The sequence below is a fragment of the Erythrolamprus reginae genome, chromosome 2 (genome assembly GCF_031021105.1).
Source record: "Erythrolamprus reginae isolate rEryReg1 chromosome 2, rEryReg1.hap1, whole genome shotgun sequence".
NCBI classification, from domain to species: Eukaryota; Metazoa; Chordata; class Lepidosauria; order Squamata; family Dipsadidae; genus Erythrolamprus; species Erythrolamprus reginae.
The window spans coordinates 191496629-191507390 of NC_091951.1; the positions used below are offsets into that span (position 1 = coordinate 191496629).

The following is a 10762-nucleotide window of genomic DNA, read 5'->3' on the forward strand; positions in this document are numbered from 1 at the left end:
TCCCCGTGCATTCACATAAAACTCCTTCGGGAGCACCCCATCCCCCTGTATGTGCGCACATGTCTCCTGCATGCCCTCTGCTCCCCGTGAGTGTATGGCAGAGACCCCAAAACCAACTGGCCAGTGGGAGGCATGTGTGCATGCACAGTGGAGCTCTGCATGTACCATAGGTTTGCCATCACAGGGCTAGAATATCTAACTCCTTCAAACATTCATCATATGATTTAACCTCAAGACCCTTTGTTGCTCTTCTCTGCACACTTTCCAGGGTCTCAGAACCTCAGTATTCTGTGGCCTCACCAGTGCAATGTAAAGTAGTACTATCACTTTCATTGTGGATTATTATTATTATTATTATTATTATTATTATTATTATTATTATTGTTGTTGTTGTTGTTGTTGTATCTATCTATCTATCTATCTATCTATCTATCTATCTATCTATCTATCTATCTATCTATCTATCTATCTATCTATTTATTGTTAGAGTTGAAAGGGACCATGAAGGCCATCGAGTTCAACCCCCTGCCCAAGCAGGAACCCTATAGTACACCAGTCAAGTGGCAATTCAATCTTCTCTTAAAAACTGTTGTTGTTGTTGTTATTATTATTATTATTATTATTATTATTATTATTATTATTATTATTATTATGTCAATACAACACAGCAAATGAGATCACTAAGCTGGATTTCATATTTCATCACCAGTCGGGCGCTTCCCAAGCACCTAGGACTGCGTGATGTAGCGGCGAATTATGTTTGCCGATCCCAGTAAAGCGGCATTTTGCAATTGACAGATGGAGATTTTGTCAATTCCAATGGTTTTCAAATGTCCGCTGAGATCCTTTGGCACTGCGCCGAGGGTGTCAAGTACCACTGGGACCACTTTCACTGGCTTATGCCAGAGTTGTTGCAGCTCGATTTTTAGATCTTCGTATTTCACTAATTTCTCTTGCTGCTTCTCCTCAATTCTGCTGTCCCCTGGGATTGCGATGTCAATGATCCATACTTTCTTTTTCATTATTATTATTATTATTATTATTATTATTATTATTATTTATATTTGTATGCCGCCCTTCTCTGGAGACTCGGGGAGGCTCACAGAATACAAAAAACAACACAAGAACAAATCTAATTAATTAAAAATTACTATTAAAATCCCATATATATTCAAATGAATCGGCCAACTCATTCACAACCACACATTACATCTCATAAATAGGGGAAGGGGGCTTGATCTAATTGCCCCATGCATGGCAACATAAATGAGTCTTGAGACTCTTGCGAAAGGTGAGGAGGGTGGGGGCAGTGCAAATCTCTGGAGGGAGCTGATTCCAGAGGGCCGGGGCTGCCACAGAAAAGGCTCTTCCCCTGGCCCCCACCAGATGACATTGTCTGACCAACGGGACCTGGAGAAGGCCAACTCTGTGGGACCTAAAAGGTCACTGGGATTCATGTGGCAGAATGAATGCTGCTATCCTTCCATTTGTAAGTGGATGTATAGTGGTTGTCCACTAGAATAACACAGACTAACCTCAGGGGGCTGAGGTGGATATGGGCCAGGGTGGGCATGGCCAGCACGTTATTCATGTCGGAGGAACACCTGTGGTGCTCTGCCAGCGAAAATTGAGTCTCGAGCTCCATTTTTGGCTTTGATGGCCTCCTGCAGCCCTCTGCCAGTGAAAACAGAGCTCGGGTGGGGCGGCATGCACAGCCCACGTGAGCTACATTTTCAGCTGCAACAGCCTTCTGCAGCCCTCTGCCAGCAAAATAGAGCTCGGGAGGGCAGCGCGTGGCCCTCACAAGCTCGGTTTTTGCTGGCAGAGGCACCATGGGCCGGTCCTTCGCTGGTTCCAGGGCAGCCTCTCAGACCAGACCTAAGCACCCCATGGATCAGATCTAGTCCACAGGCCTTGGATTTGACACCCCTGATTTATATGAAGGAGGACGCGCCCAGTGTATTTCCAGGATTTTCCTCTTTGTGGGGATCCATGTAGGTTCCCGCCCCAAAAGAGAGGGGTAGCAATCAATGCACAACTTCTGTTTAGACATTCTACCGGAGTTGGTTAAATTAAAATCTTGTCTAGGCTACTTATTAGCTAACAGCATTTAATTAACATTTAACTTTTAAGCAGTACGTTTTATATTAAGTTAAGATATTGTTATCTACACAGTACCTGGTTCTTCCTTATGACTGTGTTGCAAGTTTGTTTGTTTGTTTGTTTGTTTATTTTGTCCAATACATAATACACATTGAAGAGAATAGATATGTAATAATATAAATAAAGAAAAGAATAGAAGAAAAGATATAAAAGTATAGGTGAACATATTTGAAAGGAAGAAAAGATAAACGAGATAAGGAGAGACAATTGGACAGGGGGCGGAAGGCATACTGGTGCACTTATATATGCCCCTTACTGACCTCTAAGGAACCTGGAGAGGTCAATTGTGGATAGTCTAAGGGAAAAATGTTGGGGGTTAGGGGTTGACACTGCAGAGTCTGGTAATGAGTTCCACGCTTTGACAACTCGATTGCTGAAGTCATGTTTTTTACAGTCAAGTTTGGAGCGGTTAATATTAAGTTTGAATCTGTTGCGTGCTCTTGTGTTGTTGCGATTAAAGCTGAAGTAGTCATTGACAGGTAGAACGCTGCAGCATATGATCTTGTGGACAATACTTAGATCGTGTTTTAGGTGACATAGTTCTAAGCTTTCTAGACCCAGGACTGATAAGTGTTCCATTTGTGTGCATACGAGCATTCCCAAATGCAGGCTCAAACCGAGCAAGCATTCATTAAGTAGGTTTCTTCATTGTAACAGAAAGACATTTATGTATAGAAAATTCATTCACAAAGAGTGGATAGAGCCTAACACTTAGCTAGATTCTACCAGGAGGAGACTTAAAGAGCATGTATTCTTTGTTTCTTTCTTTGTTTGTCCAGGCCTGCTTGTGAAAAAGAGCAAAAGGGACTTGGCTTTAGAATAACAATGTCTTAGCAAAAGAGTAGGCAGACTGATAGACAAAGGAGAGGGGCATAGAGTAAATACTGATTTGCCTCCCATTAAGACAGTAGGACAGTGACATTAGGCACACAAGTGCACTTATGCACACCCCTTACAGAACTCTTAGAAAAGGGGAGAGGTCAATTGTAGATAATGTAAGGTTGAAGATTTTGGGGTTGGGGGAAGCAACAACAGAGTCAGGTAATGAGTTCCAGGCAGTGACCCCTTTATTGCTGAAATCGTATTTTCTGCAGTCAGGTTTCGAGCGATTTACATTCATTGTTCTCTGGCGAATTTACATTCATTGTTCTCTGCCGAAAAGGAAGTCATGACATGCCGGATTTCAGTGCCATTAGGTTTGGATCTCTAACAGTTCGCACCATATGCAGGACAACAAGCTAACCACCCACATTTCATTTTCATTTTATTTTGCAAATTCAGTCCACAAGGTATGGCTGATTATGATATGTGAAACCTCACAGTTGGATTAAGTAAACCATGCCTAAGTTATTTAAGGGAAGCATGTCGTGCACACACAGCCTGTAGGAATCTATAGGGAGGTTTGCTGGGGTTTTTTTTATTTAAAACCCCCCCACTTGTATCACAACCTGATGTGGGCAGAAACTTAAAAAAATATTTCTTTGTCTCAATACACATCAGATTACATCTTTTCTTTCACTATTTCCTTGCCTTGTGGTGTAATTAATTGGTGGGGGGGAAGGGAATACAGGTGGTCTTTACTTACAACCACAATTGAGCCCCAAATTTATGTTGCTATGTGAGACAATTGTTAAGTGAGTTTGTCCCCGTTTTGCAACCTTTCCTGCCGCAGTTGTTAAGTGAAGCACTGCAGTTGTTCAGTTAGTAACACGGCTGTTAAGTGAATCCGGCTTCTCCATTGTCAGAAGGTCCCAGAAGTGGATCCCATGATCATAGCACAAGGCAATGGTCCTAAATATGAACCGGTGGTCAAGCTTCTGAATTTTGATCATGGGGATGCTGCAGTGGTTAGAAACATAGAAGACGGACGGCAGAAAAAGACCTCATGGTCCATCTAGTCTGCCCTTATACTATTTCCTGTATTTTGTCTTAGGATGGATCTATGTTTATCCCAGGCATGTTTAAATTCAGTTACTGTGGATTTACCAACCACGTTTGCTGGAAGTTTGTTCCAAGCATCTACTACTCTTTCAGTAAAATAGTATTTTCTCATGTTGCTTCTGATCTTTCCTCCAACGAACTTCAGATTGTGTCCCCTTGTTTTTATGTTCACTTTCCTATTAAAAACACTTCCCTCCTGAACCTTATTTAACCCTTTAACATATTTAAATGTTTAGATCATGTGTCGTCCCCCCCCCCCCATTCCCTTCTGTCCTCCAGACTATACAGATTGAGTTCATTAAGTCTTTACTGATAAGTTTTATGCTTAAAACCTTCCACCATTGTTGTAGCCCGTCTTTGGACCCGTTCAATTTTGTCAATATCTTTTTGTAGGTGAGGTCTCCAGAACTGAACACAGTATTCCAAATGTGGTCTCACCAGCGCTCTGTATAGCGGGATTACAATTTCCTTCTTCCTGGTTGTAAGTGTGGGAAAAAAAAGATTGTCAATCACTTTTTCCAGTGCCGTTGTAACTTCAAACAGTTGCTAAACAAATGGTTGTAAGTTGAAGACTACCTGTAGTTCGAAAAACATGTGAGACGTGAACCTCCAGAAACATTTATTCCTTGCATCATTCATTCGGTCGACCACTAGAGGGCATTAAGAGTAGATAACACAGTTCTCAGCGATGGAAACTTTCTACTGGAATGTGTAACTTTTTTAGATAAACTGTACCTGTCCTTTCAGACCTTAAACACCTGTCTCTGGCATCATTTAATTAGCTTTGTTTGACTTGTACACAAATATGTACTCAGTGGATGTTACTAGGGTTATCTCAATATTTTCCCTCTAACATACCCTTTCTTTCTCTCCTTTCCCTAGCCCAGTGTTTTTCAACCACTGTGCCGTGGCACACTAGTGTGCCGTGAGACATGGTCAGGTGTGCCGCGAAGCTCAGAGAGAAAGAAAGCAAGAGAGAGAGAAAGCAAGAGAGAAAGAAAGCAAGAGAGAGAGAAAGCAAGAGAGAAAGAAAGCAAGAGAGAAAGAAAACAAGAGAGAGGGAAAGAGAACAAGAGAAAGAAAGAGAGAGAGCAAGAAAGAGAAAGAAAGCAAGAGACAGAGAGAAAGAAAGAGAGGGAGGGAAGGAGAGAGAGAGAAAGACATAGAGCAGGGGTAGGGAACGTTGGCTCTTCTGTGACTTGTGGACTTCAAGTCCCAGAATTCCTGAGCTAGCATGATTGGCTCAGGAATTCTGGGAGTTGAAGTCCACAAGTCATAGAAGAGCCAACGTTCCCTACCCCTGACATAGAGGGACATAGGGAGGGAGAGAGAAAGAGAGCAAAAGAGAGAGGAAGGAAGGAAGAGAAAGAAAGAGGGATGGAGAGAGAGAGAGAAAGAAAGAGGAAGGAAGGGAGAGAAAGAGGGACGGAGAAAGAAATAGAGCGAAGGGGAAGAAGAGACAGAGAGAATTATTTTGTCCAAACTTTTTTTAGTCCCCCTCCCCCCCCCTTAATGTGCCCCAGGGTTTCGTAAATGTAAAAAATGTGCCTCGGCTCAAAAAAGGTTGAAAATCACTGCCCTAGCCAATTGCAAACTACACTTGTCCTTCCCTCTGAAACACAGAAGCCATTTTTACCACCATCTCAGTGAATGTAAACGAAGGACAGGTGGACAGCAGAACGGTTTCCAAACCTCATCCTTCGAATTCAATTTGAAGAAGATATGTGGTTGTCCTCACTGTCACCAACTCTGCAAGGCTGAGAACAAAGAGCGTCTGGGGAAGGTCTAGTCACTAGACTCTAGTGCAGTGGTTCTCAACCTTTCTAATGCCGCGACCCCTTAATGCAGTTTCTCGTGTTGTGGTGACCCCCAACCATAAGTCTAGCGCCAATTCTCCCGACAGAGCTTTAAGCTGATTGGCCATGAAATGCCATGGAGCTGGGATAAGAAAGAGACTGCTGCATTCACAGCAGCCAATATGCTACTAACATTGTTAGGGAAAGGTAGGGAAAGCAAGTAGAATGATTGGCTGCATAGCTAGAGGTATAACAAGCAGGAAGAAGGAGATTGTGATCCCGCTATATAGAGCAACTGGTGAGACCACATTTGGAATACTGTGTTCAGTTCTGGAGACCTCGCCTACAAAAAGATATTGACAAAATTGAACGGGTCCAAAGACAGGCTACAAAATTGGTGGAAGGTCTTAAGCATAAAACTTATGAACTCAATCCATATAGTCTGGAGGACAGAAGGGAAAGGGGGGACATGATCGAAACATTTAAATATGTTAAAGGGTTAAATAAGGTTCAGGAGGGAAGTGTTTTTAATAGGAAAGTGAACACAAGAACAAGGGGACACAATCTGAAGTTAGTTGGGGAGAAAGATCAGAAGCAACGTGAGAAAATATTATTTGACTGAAAGAGTAGTAGATGCTTGGAACATAGCAGACGTGGTTGGTAAATCCACAGTAACTGAATTTAAACATGCCTGGGATAAGCATATATCCATCCTAAGATAAAATACAGGAAATAGTATAAGGGCAGACTAGATGGACCATGAGGTCTTTTTCTGCCGTCAGTCTTCTATGTTGCTATGTAACATTGACCAGCATCTTGGTCCAGTACAACAGCCCCCTATCACTAACTCTGCCCTGCAACGCATCTGCAAGGTGGCTGGGATTAAGTGCTTTCATGACTACTTACATGGCAGTTCTTTTGAGTTGGTGACAGATCACAAGCCACTTCTAGGAATCCTAGTCAGCGACCGACAAACCACACAATTTTTCTCTCTGAAAATGACAAGATGGACTGTGTTTCGCATGGCTTACAATTACAAATGGATCCAGCACCTGGGTAAAGCCTTGGGCCATGCCGATGGTCTTAGTCATCGCCCTCTCCCATCGGCAGTAGAAGATCCCGTCCCAGCATCGTCTGTTCTCCTGACTGATGACAGAAAGTCTTGGTGATTGCAACTCTGCCAGGTACACTGCAAGGGATTAAATCCTTCCCCAAGTGCTAGACTGGGTGCAAAGGGAGTGGCCACTAGGGCAGGTGGCTACCGAGTTCCAGTCTTACCGGACCAGACAGCATGAACTATCAGTCCAAACGGGCTGTTTGCTGTGGGGTACTTGGTTCGTAATACCCCCAGAGCTACAAAGGCTTATCCTACAAGCTTTGCATGAGGAACATCCTGGCATTGTTAGGATGAAGGCGTTAGGCCGCAGTTATATAGTTTATTTATTTATTTATTTATTTATTATTTATTTATTTAGTCAAACAATTATAGGGTGATAATTTGTACAAATTAAACATTAGGTAAGTAATGATAAAAAGTAACAAAAGAAGACAATAGGACAGGGACGGTAGGCACAGTGGTCATATATGGTGGCCAATGCTAGGCCAGGCCACCCCAGAATGGATAGCAGGCTGCCAGCGGTGCCAACAACCTCAGCCAGCCCCACTTACAGCTCCAGCCAGGGAATGGAAACCCCAAGGCCCCCTGGGCCTGCATTCACATTGACTTTGCCAGACTCTTCCAAGGGAAGGCCTATTTTCTGAACAAGACAGGTAAGGACTGAGGTGAGGCCAGGTGACAATGCAACAACTGTTTATTGTCTACCCATAACAAGCTAGCAGCGACTCGCTCTTAGCTAACAACGAGAGTGAGTGAGCAGTTCTTTTCATTCTGATAGCTCTTTATAGATGAGCTGGCAGACGGCTTAGCCAATCACACAATCTCTTTCTCCTGCTGGGTGGTTGCCAGCAGGGTGTCCAATCATGTGCGCTTCTTCTGCCATGTGTTCCGCGCCGGACGTAACAGGTGGCCTGGTTTCCTTTTACTTCAAATTCTTTCCAACATAATTGCTTTCTCCAGTGATCTTCTCGTCGTGATATGACCAAAATAAGTGAGCTTGTTTTGAACCTAGAGCCAATCAATTCAACTGGGCAATATTGACTTTAGTATTCGTGAGTATGTGAGAATAATGCTTTCCTCTTTGAGACAATAATTTATCTATTTCTCTATTTCTCTATTTCTCTATTTCTCTATTTCTCTATCTATCTATCTATCTATCTATCTATCTATTTATTTAATTTATTTAGGATGAAGATGAAATTTCTTGTCTGTCTGTCTGTCTGTCTGTCTGTCTATCTATCTATCTATCTATCTAATTTATTTAGGATGAAGATGAAATTCCTTGTCTGTCTGTCTGTCTATCTATTTATTTATTTAATTAATTTATTTAGGATGAAGATGAAATTCCTTGTCTGTCCGTCCGTCCGTCCGTCCGTCCGTCCATCCATCCATCCATCCATCCATCCATCCATCTATCTATCTATCTATCTATCTATCTATCTATCTATCTATTGGTTCGATTTCTAGGCCACCCTTCTCCAAAGACATAGGGCGGAATACAACATAAATAATACAAAAATAATACATAGAAATGAGTTAGAAATAAAAAAATTTGCATTAGATTTTTTAAAAATTGACCCCAATTAAAACATTTAAAAATGTTCCAACCCGACTCATCCAAACATTCAAACCATTCATCCAATCTCCACTCATAACAGGGCTGGAGCAGTGTGTCCAAGCTCATTTTGCTTTTGTATTTTGCCATGACTTGCTTCGGTTTTTTTGTTGGTTGCGATGTATCAATGGAACATTGGCAAATTGGCTTCCGTTAAGTTTTCTCCTCCCAAGCTCCAAACCTCAAGCTTATTCCAGTGCATGAAAGTGCACTGTTGGATCTGTGGCCATTCCCAGATTCTGCACCAATTCTCAGCAGGCCAAACAGACCTTTCAAACCAAAGTAATCGACACAGTTCCCTATTGGGGGAAAAGGGGTGTGAGAAGTCTCACTCTACAAAGGAGTCTCTCCTATCAGTGCCATTCTCCTCTGGCAAGAAGACCAGGCCTGAGGCTTTAATCCAGTCAAAACCCTCACTTTCCTCACTGCCCATCCCTTGAAATCAAAAGCTCCAGATCTTTGTTCTCATCCTGTGTTCAGACACATACAAGGACAAGAGGGGGCCCTGCGGGCACCTTATCCAAGACCCCTGTTTATTTTTACCTCTGAGGCCAAGCCCTCTTGGTCCGGCCTGCGGGTCCTTGCCCTGAGGTGTTGCCATGGCGCCTGGATGCAGGGCAGAGGTCCTTCCCTGGCGGAAGGGACAGGCAGCTATTTCAGGCACTATGGACCTTGCCCTCTTGGAGAGTGCCAGAATATGACATAATACATGGCAGTGAGATTTAACCTCTGAGAGACCAAAGTCCATTGCCAGGTATGTCTAAGCTGTCTCAGCATTAACAGAAAGGGAGGGGGGACCCATTGGTGAAGTCCTCAAGGTAGAGTGGCAATGATCGCTTCCTGCCGACAAAATCTTTGTGCAAATATTCTTCTTAAATGCCCTGGGGGACTGCTCTTGGCCTCATAGAAACATAGAAGATTGACAGTAGAAAAAGACTTCGTGGTCCACCTAGTCTGCCCTTATACTATTTCCTGTATTTTATCTTTGGATGGACATATGTTTATCCCAGTAACCCAGTTATCTCAGTTACTGTGGATTTACCAACCATGTCTGCTGGAAGTTTGTTCCAAGGATCTACTACTCTTTCAGTAAAATAATATTTTCTCATGTCGCTTTTGATCTTTCCCCCAACTAACCTCAGATTGTGTCCCCTTGTTCTTGTGTTCACTTTCCTATTAAAAACACTTCCCTCCTGAACCTTATTTAACCCTTCAACCTATTTAAATGTTTTGATCATGTCCCCCATTTCCCTTCTGTCCTGCAGGCTATACAGATTGAGTTCATGGCACAGCTGTGTAGGAAATGCAACTGACCAACCTCCAGGCTTGGCCCAAACATGGTTATCATGCCAATTGTTGCATTCAAGAAAGTTATTAGCAGGACAGGAGGGAATTATTTGAAATTAATCCAGTCAGGAATGGTATGGCTCTGTCAATAATGAATTTTTCTCAGTGGTGTGGATCTTACTCCTGGTTCCTTAGTACTGATCTTCTGTAGGTGTTATGCTTTGCTGATACTTCGGGATTGTGTTTCTATGGCTTTTAGTATAATTTTGATACTACATTGTCTACTCTTTCATTAGCTTTCCTTCACTGATTTAATGGCCTACAAATACACTAAATCACAATTCCCAGAATGTGTGGGCATTCAAAATCAGCCAGTAGCGATTGAATGGGGAGAATAAACCCCTCCTCCTCTCCTTCTCCTTCTCTTTCTTCTTCTTCTCCTCCTCCTCCTCTTCCTCCTCCTCCTCCTCTTCCTCCTCCCCCTCCTCTTCTTAGTGTACTTCATAGGATATCTGCTGCAGCAGTATACAGTCAGTCTCCCTCCCTCCCTCCCTCCCTCATTCACTCACTCACACAGTCATACATGCACTTACACCCCATTACCACCACCACTACCACCATCACCAACATCATCCATATATACACACATACTGTAGGTAGCTACTTACATACATACATAGTGTCAAGTGTTTCCATTTTTTTGTCCACCCCCTGTACATACATACTGTACATACATACCTAAAGTCGTGGGCTGATGCCCATTTGACAATCAACTGGCCCCCCCTCACCTACTTCTGCCCTATCCTGTCCTATATTTTCTTCTTTCTGGCTCAGCCGATTTGT

At 42.8% G+C, this 10762-nt stretch overlaps 1 long non-coding RNA gene across 1 annotated transcript; it reads right to left on the reverse strand.

The window, feature by feature from the left end:
* Positions 1-3208: 3208 nt before the first annotated feature.
* Positions 3209-9241, reverse strand: LOC139158732 (uncharacterized). The gene is made up of 4 exons (XR_011557737.1): positions 9176-9241; positions 6807-6892; positions 4681-4754; positions 3209-4579 (listed from the first exon to the last, which is right to left on the reverse strand). It is a non-coding gene; the product is annotated as an uncharacterized lncRNA (long non-coding RNA).
* Positions 9242-10762: the final 1521 nt, after the last annotated feature.